At 39.6% G+C, this 12,234-nt stretch overlaps 1 protein-coding gene and 2 non-coding genes across 11 annotated transcripts in view; 2 read left to right on the forward strand and 1 right to left on the reverse strand.

Annotated features, from left to right (window-relative positions):
• Positions 1-12,234, reverse strand: part of BTG4 (BTG anti-proliferation factor 4) — a 117,735-nt gene that overhangs the window by 105,338 nt on the left and 163 nt on the right. For 2 of the 9 annotated variants that reach the window (XM_063693514.1, XM_019037651.4), the window contains exons 1-2: positions 9,608-9,810; positions 5,266-5,362 (exon numbers count right to left, since the gene is read on the reverse strand). The gene's annotated coding sequence lies outside the window, so the exon portion shown is untranslated. Of the gene's footprint in view, positions 1-5,265; positions 5,363-9,607; positions 9,814-11,676; positions 11,701-12,126; positions 12,204-12,234 lie in introns of those variants that run through there. The other 7 variants (XM_055355498.2, XM_063693513.1, XM_063693512.1 and 4 more) reach the window with 7 other exon arrangements.
• MIR34B (microRNA mir-34b) lies at positions 10,396-10,505 on the forward strand. Its single transcript, NR_106439.1, has one exon. It is a non-coding gene; the product is annotated as a microRNA mir-34b (primary transcript).
• MIR34C (microRNA mir-34c) lies at positions 10,892-10,999 on the forward strand. Its single transcript, NR_106336.1, has one exon. It is a non-coding gene; the product is annotated as a microRNA mir-34c (primary transcript).

Below are 12,234 nucleotides of genomic sequence, written 5' to 3' on the forward strand. Positions count from 1 at the left end.
AAAGCTGAAAATTAGGGTAACTCCTTGTATACTGCTGAAATTTTGCTTCTGAACTAAAGGCAACAGATGCATTAACAAACACAAAAATTTTTTTCTTTTCAAATGGTCACTTTGCATTTACAATAATAGAATGGTGCCAGGTGTTTTTATAATTCTTTCATTACTTCATCTTCCTGATGACAAACTGTTCCCTTGCACTTTGAGTTGGTGAAGTACATTAATGAGGTTTTGAACCCTCTCCTAGCATTATTTTCTGCAACAGGCCCAGGCAGGCCTTGAAAGTTATGAATAGAACAGTAGAATAACAACGTACTTAGATTTCAGGAAAGAACAATCAAATAAAAAGTAAACATCATGCAAGGTTTCCTTCCGTTACTTGTTTATGACTTGAAACACCTTATTTAAATCACCTCCTTTACATTAATGACAACTACACCTTCTGTTTTAATTAACACTCACTTAGTGACTATTTACTGACCACCTACTTCACAGACACTAAGTATTAGTGGGGCTGGGGGTAAAAACAAAATTCAACTTTCCTTTCAAGAGGCTTATTATCTAGAGAGGGAAACCAAATATATACACAAGTGACTACTTGGATGTAAAGTTTGGGAAATGAAATACTCAAAATTTACCCCAAGTTTCAAACACTTGTAACCAACAGTTAATGTTATCATTGAAAGAATGAAGTTCAGTGGAAGAGTCAGTATAAAACAAATGGTGATTCATTCAGATTGAGGTATACTGAGCTTTCAATGGCAATTAAATACCCAAGTAGTAATGTCCACTGACAAGATGTCAGAATTTAGCAGAAAGACCAACCTGGTCTGGCCTAAGCCAATCCCAGAGCTAAGTAGAAGAGAAAATTACTGCTGAAATTTGAACAACTCTCCCACTACCCTTGTGTCATGTCTAAAATTCTCATTATAAGATATTTGTTCCCTTGCTTAAAACCTTGTCTTTCAAGGATATCTTTTTGAAAACGTCCAATGAACTATCCATAGTAGAGCAACAGGATGGTGTTCTGCTGGGGTGAGGGGATTATGTCTGGGTGAAGAACCACAGAAAACAAGAAATAAGAGGTTCTGGCCATTTGGAGTGAGGATGAAGAACAGAAAGGCAGTGAAGCAACATAGACATATTTTATTTCCTATTATGCCTGTAACAGAGAATCAAATGGTATAAAACATGAATATGACTGACATGACCTTGTACAAGTAATAGTTTCTAGACTTGCATTCTTCATTTTAAAATTAGGAAATTCAACTTGATGGCTAAGGAATAGTCAAGCCCCAAAGTTCATCGATGAAGGTAAAACTCGAAAATCTGGTTCTACATTTGTCTTCTTGGTTTTAGCTAAACTTCACTTATAAAATGAAAATAGTTATGCTTATAAAAGTTTTAAAATAGACAAAGTAATTTTAAAATATCATCTGAATTGAATATTAAATTTGCTGGACTTGTGATGTAATAACCAGTCTTATCATAACCCCATTTCATTTCTTTAGCTTCCCTCCCTAAACTACAAGTTATATCCCTAGGCTCACCCATCCATTCACAAATACATGTTATTGCTAAAGAGGGGAAAGGTATAGATGTTTTAGCAAAAGTCCACTTCTGACAGAAAGTATTTTTTTAACAACAGCAAGCAAGTAGCACTATTTTATAAAATAATGAACTGATTCTGTAACCCACACATAAACTCAGTTCCATTATGGTCAAGCCACATAAAAGGAAGTTACATTAATTGCTGAAACAAAATTGCATTTCCCAAAACATTATCTAATAAATTCTACAGCCATACAATGTTGATTTGAACTCAAAAGAAATTAATTTTAGTGCAGCCTGATCAAAGTAAAATTCCTTTACCAATAATACTATGCAAGTGTTTTATCTGCCACAAGCTTCTTCCTAATTTGTATTTTCTATCTGCATTACTGAGCATTCACAATGTAAGTGGCATTGTTTGAAAGACCACAAAAAATACATATATTTATATAACGTTTCAAGTTAGAAACCAAGATAACTCCTATTCAACATAGTACTGGAAGTCCTGGCCAGAGCTATCAGGCAAGAGAAAAAAAATAAAAGGCATCTGAATTGGAAAAGTAGAAGTCAAATTATCTCTGTTCACTGACAATATGATTGTATACCTAGAAAACCCTAAAGACTCCTCTAGAAGACTCCTTGGCCTGATTAACAACTTCAGTAAAGTCTCAGGATACAAAATCAATGTACAAAAATCAGTAGCATTTCTATAAACAGTAACCTTGAAGCTGAGAACCAAATTAAGAATCCAATCCCACTTAGGATAGCCACAAAAAAGACCAAAATACTTCAGAACACATTTAACCAAGGAGGTGAAAGATCTCTACAAGGAGAACTACAAAACACCAATGAAAGAAATTGTAGATGACACAAATAAATGGAAAAACATTCCATGCTATGAATTGGAAGAATTAATATGGTTAAAATAACCATATTACCCAAGCAATCTACAGATTCAATGCAATCCTTATCAAATTACCAGCCTTGTTTTTCACAGAATTAGGAAAAACAATCCTAAAGTTCATAGGGAACCAAAAAAAGCCCAAATAGCCAAGGAACTCCCAAGCAAAAAGAACAGAGTCAGAGGCATTATATTGCCTGACTTCAAATTATACTACAAGGCTATAGTAACAAGAATCGCATGGTACTAGTACAAAAATAAACCCAGAGATTAATGGTACAGTATGGGGTTCTCTAACCTAGAAATAAAGCTACATATATACAACCAATTGATCTTCAATTAAAGTCAACAAAAATAAACAATGGGAAATAGACACCCTATTCAATAAATGATGCTGGAAAAACTGGCTAGCCATATGCAGAAGACTGAAACTAATTCCCCATCTCTTAACATATACAAAATTAACTATAGATGGATTAAAGACCTAAATGTAAAACTATAAAAACTGAAACTATAAAAATCCTAAAAGAAAACCTAGGAAAATTCCTTATGGACATTGGCTTAGGCAAATAATTTATGATGAAGATTCCAAACACAATAAAAAACGAAGATAGAGAAATAGGACATGAACTAAAAGTTTCTGCACAGCAAAACAAATAATCAATAGGATAAAAAGACAACTCACAGAATGGGAGAAAATATTTACAAATTATACCTCCAACAAAGAATTAGTATTCAGAATCTACAAGAAATTCAAACAACTCAACAAACATAAAACAAACCAATTGAAAATGGGGCAAAGAACATGAACAGACATTTCTCAAAAGAAGAAATACAAACAGCTAACAAACATGAAAAAATGCTCAACATCACTAATCATCAGAGAAATGCAAATTAAAACCACATTGAGATACCATCTCACTCCAGTCAGAATGGCTTTTATTAAAAAGTCAAAAAACAACAGATGTTGGTGTGTATGCAGAGAAAAGGGAATACTCACACACTGTTGGTGGGAATGTAAATTAATTCAACCTCTATGGAAAACAGTATAGCGATATCTCAAATAACTAAAAATAGAACTATCATTCGACCCAGCAATCCCACTACTGGGTATCTACCCAGAGGAAAAGAAATCATTATATCAAAAAGATACTTGTACTTGTGTGTTTATTGCAGCACCATTTACAATTAGAGCAAAGTCATGGAATCCACCTACATGTCTACCAACTGTTGACTGGATAAAGAAAATATGGTGTATATATACACAATGGAATACTACACAATCATAAAAGAAGAATGAAATCATGTCCTTTGCAGCAACATGGATGGAGCTGGAGGCCATTACCCAAAGTCAACTAACCCAGAAGCAGAAAATAAAATATTACGTATTCTCACTCGTAAGTGGGAGCTAAAGAAATGGTAAATGTGGAAATGAAAATAGAGAAAATAGACTCTGGGGACTCCAAAGGTGGGTGGGGAGGGTTGAAAAATTACCTACTGGATACAATGCCTAATACTGGGGTGATAAGTACAGCAGAAGCCCAACACCCAACATTATGCATGTAATACCCATGTAACAAACAAGAATATGTACCCCTTAAAAAAAGAAACCAAGATAACTCACTAAAAATAATTCAGAGTGTAAGAAAATGTTCCTATATACAACACTCTATACTAATATAAATATGTGTATTTGTATCAGCACTCTATACCATTATAATAAAATGCTGAATTCAAAATACAATTAGAATATAGAATAATACTCTCTTATTAACGGAACATACTAATTTTAGAGTGACTATATTAAGTGTCAAAGCGATTAGAGAAGAGAAAGGATCAGGAAGAACTAAAGGTACTAGGGAAGATTTTACCCAGGAAGTAGAATTTGAGCTTGAGATTTCAACAAACTATAGAGGAGCTAAGAGCAGAAAGGACAATGTGAACTTTACTAAATGTAAGCATGATGAAATCCTTGAGATATATTCTACGAATATAGAGGAAATAAAGATAACAAATGAGGATTATGTAAATTTTTTAACTAAATATAAGTTTCCCACTTTAAAAAAAAAAAAAAGCTTAAGTGCCAAATGAGGACTGTGGAAATAAAAACAAGAATAAGCAGACACAGAGTGATGTTTAAGAGGATGGCATAAAGTATTTTCATTCTTGTAAATCAATTAATTAACAGGATAATCAGTCTGTTTTCTCCTTTTTGCTTAATAGAGTTACAGAATACACCCTGGAGCTCTTAAGAAGGGGAAAGTTTATTAACTTTCTTCAACTGTGCAGACTACTAACTAGCTTATTGAAATCTTAAAATTACTTTTATAAACCTGAAAATCTACCTGATGGTTTTTGGTTTTTGTTTTTTTGTTTTTTTATTGTTTTTCATTTTTTATTTTTTTAAGAGAGATGACAGAGGCCAATCAGTAGTAGGACAAGGCCAAGAAAGTTCATCTGTTTAGTTCTAGCCTAGAGAAGATCATTGATCCTTCATTGACTCAATGAATAAAGCCCTGGACAAAAAAATCTGGTAGAGCCAATCCAATCATCTGCTGCCTATGGCTAATTCTTTACTGACCAAACCTTGGTGATGTGGTGGTGCCAATGCAGCAGATTCTCTTGAATTCGTAAGCGTATGAATTTTAAAACAGCTTGGTTTTTGTGAGAGTCCTCTCTTCTGCTTCCTGTGGGCTAACCCTTCCCAAGATTTACTTCCTCCTGTCAGCCCCTAAAGAGGAGAGGGATCCTCTCAGATTTGATCCTGAGCCTTCTGTTTTCCTCATTCTATTCTCTATTCGAGATTAATACATTACCGTCATCACCTACTCTGGTGTCCTTGATAGCAGGGACTGGTAGGTCAATGAAGAATCAGCCAGCAGACCTTTCTTGGAGAACTCCTCGTGACTTCAACTATCAAGAGGATAAAAGAGCTTCAATCGCTTTTCAGTTCTGGCCTCCTACCAGAGTTCTAACTCCACATATCTAACTCCACCACAATATTCTTCCATGACCTAAAACTAAACATGCCTATAACCTAAAATCACAATTATTCTCTGACTAGATTTTCCCCCTCAACACCTCTACTTGTCATCGAAGTCTGGAAGTTAATCTTATTCTGTTTGTTCACTTGAACCAGTTATCAACCAAGTCATGCAAAGTTTCCTTCACAAAGTTTCTCTCTTCATCCTGTATTTTCTACATCACCTCGTACTGAAATTTACTAATCTCCTAAATGGTCTTTGAGTCTCCTCTGTCTCTCCCTCTTCCAATCTATGCTACTTTATGAATCCTTATAAAACAACACATTGTATACATCTGGGGCTCCTCGAGCAGAATATGAAATTGAAACTCCCTGGGCTTTTTTTTTTTTTTTTTGGTGAACTTCATAGAAACGTATGAGCAGGCAGGTAAGTAGGATCATGGAGGACTTTAAATGTTAAAGTCCTCTTTAATCTTATTTCCCCAATGGGAACACACTCATTGCTCTTCCAATTGGCCTTATACATTACAATCTCCATAAATTTGCTTGTGTTTTTCCTTCACAAATTGCTCCTGCTACCAAAACATTCCCTCTTCATCTCTAGTATTTTTGCTTCTAGGCTCAGCTCAATCTCATCTTTTCCACATAGCCTTCTCTGTGTCCTAACCTTTGATAATTTTCCTTTTCCTTTTTCCTAAATGTTGGCAATAATGAAGTTTGTATTAGTCATCAGGATTCCTGAAGCACTTTTTCATATAACCATCTTGATATTAAATAATTATATATAATATAAATAGAATATATAACACAAACATGTATTCTTAATCTATTACTATAAGTTATATTAAGATATATTCATATTACATACTAATATAATTGACATATTAATTATCTATATATACACACATTGTCCATCTCACCAACTAGACCACATAAATCCTTAGAGATTGTTCTCTAAAGATGGAAAATATGCAACCTGTTTGCTCCTACCGAAGCCATACCTAAGAGCTCCGGCAACTTTAATTATAAAGACTATTTTGTTAGACTGCTTATGATTTACCTGAAAGATAGATTAACATTTTATACTGAAAGCAACAGTATTGATTAATCAATAAATATAAACAAGAAGCTAATTAAGAATCTGGTGCACTCTTACTAATGAGAGTACAATGAAATGGAACTGGAAATATGAAATTATAAAAACTGCTGGCAGTTCATTTTAGCTCAAAAGAAAATCTTCTCCCATAAATAGATTCAATGATTTTTAGTTCTTCAAAGGCACTGAATTGACTTCAATTTAGTCTTGCTTCAACATATAAACTAGTTTCTAGGTATACTATCAAGAAGGTTAATAATCTGACATTTATTGATCTATAAACCAAGATATGGTTTTATATTTCCTATAAGTAAATATGCATTTTAAAAAACAGGTTTAGGCCAGGTGCAGTGGCTCACTCCTGTAATGCTAGCACTGTGAGAGGCCAAGGGGGAGGCGGTGGATCGCCTGAGGCCAGGAGTTCGAGACCAGCCTGGCCAACATAGTGAAACCCCATCTCTACTAAAAATACAAAAAATTAGCCAGGCATGGTGGTGGGCGCCTGTAATCCCAGCTACTCAGGAGTATGAGGCAAAACAATCGCTTGAACCTAGGAGACAGAGGTTGCAGTGAGCCAAGATCGCGCCACTGCACTCCAGCTTGGGCAATAAGAGCAAAACTCCATCTCAAAAAAAAACAGGTTTATAAAGAAGTTGCTAAAATCCAGTAATTTCTAATTAGTCTAATTCTTCATTTCTTCCTCTTCCAACAACATCCTTCAAAAGCTGTGGGAGATGGTGAGTTTGTATGTATTGAAGGGAGGGATATGTTGTCTCCATTGTCTCCATCTTTTTTTTTTCTTTTTTCTTTTTTTTTTTTTTTTTTTTGAGATGGAGTCTTGCTCTGTCACCCAGGCTGGAGTGCAGTGGCACGATCTCGACTCACTGCAACCTCTGCCTCCCAGGTTCAAGCTATTCTCCCACCTCAGCCTCCCAAGTAGCTGGAACTACAGGTGCACACCACCACGCCCAGCTGATTTTTGTATTTTTAGTAGAGACAGGGTTTCACCATGTTAGCCAGGATGGTCTCTATCTCTTGACCTCGTGATCCGCCCGCCTTGACCTCCCAAAGTGCTGGGATTACAGGTGTGAGCCACAACCCCTGGCCTGTCTCCACCTTTTCTAATTCCCAATTCCCATCAATCTAGTCTTGTATCTAGAAGTGGTAAATTAAGTCAATATAAGTGTGCCAAAGCTAAAGCAGAAGGTATTTATTTTCTACACTCTTCTTGGCTTCCTCCTAGTCATCAACCTTGTCTCTCCTGACAGCTCCTTTTCCATCTCCCTAATCACCAAAAGCCCAGAAATTAAAACAGTAAACAATTCCCCTGAAAGGTGCCTTCCTTGTACTGTCTAAAACAAATGCAATCTTCTGTGTGGGCATTTAAAACACCACAAGCATTCTTACTTAGATTAAATCATGGGTCTCCCTGGTCTCCAGGCATGCCTAGACATGAACCATAAAGGGAATGAGATCCTTGGAGTTTCTCTAGTAACTGCAGGCCAAATCAACAGCAACCCTAAGAACAAGCATTCTTTTTTTTTTTTCAACAGAACTAGGCCACACACATTTTTTGTCGTTATTTAAATTTTTAGTTGTACTACATAGAAAATAAACTCATTTTAAAAAGTTATTTCAGTAGGCAATGCATCTTCATGACTTTTACATATGAGTTTTATTTTTTATTACTTTTGAAGAAAAGTCTGTAGAAACCTACTTTTCAAGGCATCTAACACAACCATTGCCTTGGATGGCAGCAATCCAGCTCAGGTAAGATATTTAAGATGCAACTAATAATCATAAAACATCAACTGGGAAGAAGTGTTCGATATAGTATTGGGTAAAAGTGACTAACAATTTGGTAGAAGAGAATTGTTTTTATAACTATGTCCTAACCAAGATTTCTCTAAGTCTGCATATTGTTAATGGAATGAAGACTATTTTGCTCCTAGTTTCATGTATGTGTATTTAAGTGAATGTGAGTCATTTATGTAATGTGTGCTAAAACACTGTGCCCCTCACAAAGATAAGATGAATATAAAATACAGTTATTGTAGATGGCTTGTCTTTCACAATTTAATTCTACGAGTTAATTTTTATAATTAACATTTTCTGTGCTACATATTTTGTATTTTGGTTTCTTTCCCTTCACTATGGGGTGTACAGAACAAAGTATGCATTTGGAAAAAAAAGTGCTGTCTTTCATATGCAAAGAAAATGCTATAACTTATTCAAACATCCTTGGGCAGTTCTTTAGTTGTTTTAATAGTGTGAGTTTGGAGTTTGTATTGAATGATCCAGATGACCTGCCCCTGTTCATGTTACTTGTGGCATCTATAAGACCATTTGCTGGTTTTTGGGAATCAGTCTATAGGTGGGAAGTTTTCTTTTGCAGAAACTAATTTAGAACTAAGCCTTTGGTGTCAGCAATGAGTGCTCTATACTGGATGCATGAAGACCATATTTCTAGGGGAGGCTGCTTCCAGCTGAATTTCACAAGGTGAGGATAAAGAGAACATTCCTTATCCTCTCCTGATTAATTCATTAAAGGCAAAGGAGGGGAAGGAAAGTTATTAGCAGAGATCTCCCAGAAGTCCTCTGTAACTGTCCCTTTTGCCCAACTGTCACAAGATACTGTTTTTCTGGCATCCACAGCCCTAACCCTGAATATCCAAATGTACTCTTGCATCAAGGATCTACTCAAGTCTCACCTCCTCTGGGAACCTTATTTGACCTATTACAGCTCTCATTGAGGACCTCCCTTCTATTTCTGATACAAATAGTTTCTACTATTCTAAATAGTCCCTAGTTTAGTAATTTATTATATATACACTGTCTTGAATGGTATGGCCTTGATCTCAAGAGGACCACGATTTGATGTAACTAACAAGCTGCCTGGCTCACTATTTGACTAGAAGGCCCAGGCTTCACATCACTGCATGGCCCTCTAAGAGTATAAGGCCAAGTCCCCAACAGAGCACAGAGGTGCAGATGAGACTCTCCAAGCCATCCTCCCACATGTCAGAGGCTACCCAAGCCCACCTCCATTTGGAAAATTCAAACCTATAATTTGAGGTACCTGGGAAGCCGCTTTCCCAGGGCGGAATGGTCACGGAAACTGGGTAGGCTGGGGGCCTTGTTGGGGAATGAGGGAGTGGAGGAGCTCTTTGTCCCTCCTGCTAGATCAGAAAGAGAAACGTCTCAAGAATCTGGGCCTCCATCTTCTAGGCGTCTCCCTTGGAGGCCCTTCAGGGACCGCCCACAGCCCTTTCTCTCAGCCTCCTCCCCTCCCCCACCCCCTCCCCCACCCGCCCCACCCCCCCCCCCCCGCCCCACCCCCCCCCCCCCGTCCCGTCTCGCGCCCGCCCCGCCCCTCGGCCCGCGGGATTCCAAGGACGGTTGGTCGCCCCCGCCACAGTCACTCGGCCGCTCAGAGCGGCGGGGCGCACGGGGTCGAGAGAGCCAGCTCTAGGGTTTGGGGCTGGGAACTGAAGCCTGGCGTGAAGGAAGTGGGAGCCCGGGCCGAGGAGGCGAAGGGGAAAGGAAAAGCGAGGGGAACCTGAGCGGGAGGGCCCTGAGAGGAGCGGGAGGCTGCGGGAAGGGGAGGCCCGGCACTCCCGGGGGTCACCGGGGTCGGGGCGCGGCTCCCGGCCTGGGAGGGCGCGGGTCCTCCCCGGCAGCGCCGCCCGCTGGCCCAGCTACGCGTGCTGTGCGCTGCGAGGCCGGCGGGGGTCCCGCTGGGCCCGGGGGTGTCCTCGGCGGCCGCTTGCGCCCAGCCATGGTAGGGCGTCCCCCGGTGAAATGGGGTCCGAGGCGGGCCCCGACCCCGCGTCGGCGCTGCGGACCGTCCGGGAGCTGCAGCCGCGGGTGCCCGGTGCTCGGTTTGTAGGCAGTGTCATTAGCTGATTGTACTGTGGTGGTTACAATCACTAACTCCACTGCCATCAAAACAAGGCACAGCATCACCGCCGCCCGGCCGGGAAGAAGACGCCGGCTCGGGCAGCCCGCAGCCTTCGAGAGAAGATGCCTGAGAAGCGCGGCGTCGGCGTGGGTCCTGCGCAGCCTGCCCCGCGAGCGCCCGCTGCAAGTGCGAGGAAACCCGCGGTTTCTCCAGATACAGTTAAACTGTTAGCTCTCTCTAGGAGTCACAGAAGATGAAACAGTCTCATGCCAGGAAAGCAAAATCCCTGGAGGTGAAGCCCCTCCACCCATGTAACAGTTAATACTGTATGCTATGATTCACTGTGTCTATTTGCCATCGTCTAGTAGAGTATTCACCAAGCTAGCAACTCAGTTGAGCTCCAACTCAACCAATGAATTGCCTGTCACAACGTGTTGGGGTACCAACTTGAGACTGCAATTTTTTCTATGAGTCTAGTTACTAGGCAGTGTAGTTAGCTGATTGCTAATAGTACCAATCACTAACCACACGGCCAGGTAAAAAGATTTGGGAATTCGTCCAAATGAGCTGCCTGTGCATCATCAATGTGCGTGGGGAAGAGGGGTGTTGGAAAATGCTGATTTCATCCATTGCCTATTAATTTCTCAGCCAAAAGAAAAAAATCAACATCTTAGCTACTAAGTTTACAATGCATGTAATGTGTACGTATGTGGGGTTTTGTTTTGTTTTTTTTTCAATATTCCTTCAGGCTCTTAACCAAAATTTTAGATATAAGGGGGAGTATGATCTTTTTCTCAGCTGACTGATGTATGTTATTATATGAACATGTGATTATTAACTTCTTGAGACATATTGTTAGTAATATTTTGAAAGTAATATTGTTAGTAATATTTTGAAAGAATAAAGTGCCATAAAGACATAAATTGTGGTTATTGCTATGTGTCCATTTCCTTTGCTAAATTGACTTTATGATGTCCATCTCAGTTCCTGCCACAGTAATCTTAACTTTTCTATCAATGAAGTGGTTAAGTTGTTCCTGCCATGACAAAAATCTCCCGGGAAAGCTACTCATACACACAGACTTGTTAATACTTTTATAAGAATACATTAACAAAATTTTTCATACTTCTTTTTTCCATGAAGAGACTCTGTTCATTCATTAAGATGTATCCCTTCTTTTAAGTAATCATTTACAACTGTTGGAGTCTATGCAACTTTTAGTGGGAGTGATTAGTAAATGCACTTACACTTTAAATCCAGCTTGTTTCCTAAGATTTAAAGGATTCAGAATTTTAAAATCACAGAAACTGTACGCATGGGCACGTATCCGCCCAGTTCAGGCCTCTAGCTCCCAAGGGCTAGGCTTTCAGGCGTGAATTCTCCAGCGCAACGTTCTCAGAACTGCCACCTAGCAGGTGCTGTCCCTGGCAATCTGGTTTGGAAGTGGGGATTGGGGCAATGGGGCTGAGGAATTTAAAGTTTATTTAGCTATCTTTTTGCGGGGAGGGGAGAGGATGTGGCAGGCCCACTGAGGATATAAGAAGCTAAAGTACTCCCCCACTGACTCCGACAGGACACAACCCAAAGTTGACGTTTTGACTCTCCCATATCCAAGATTTGGACTGGTCCTAAAACCTGATCACCGCAGGGGTGGGCTTCCGAGGGCCCCCACGCGCGTGGCGGATCCCAACACCTACCTAGGAAACCGAGGGCTGCCGGCAGGGGCTGGTACCAACTTGGCGGTTCTCGGAGGGGCGGGGCAGGGGCGGGGCGGGGGGAGGGGAGAGGACGCTTGCAGAAGCGTC

This window comes from Gorilla gorilla, chromosome 9 (assembly GCF_029281585.2).
Source record: "Gorilla gorilla gorilla isolate KB3781 chromosome 9, NHGRI_mGorGor1-v2.1_pri, whole genome shotgun sequence".
Classification (NCBI taxonomy): Eukaryota; Metazoa; Chordata; class Mammalia; order Primates; family Hominidae; genus Gorilla; species Gorilla gorilla.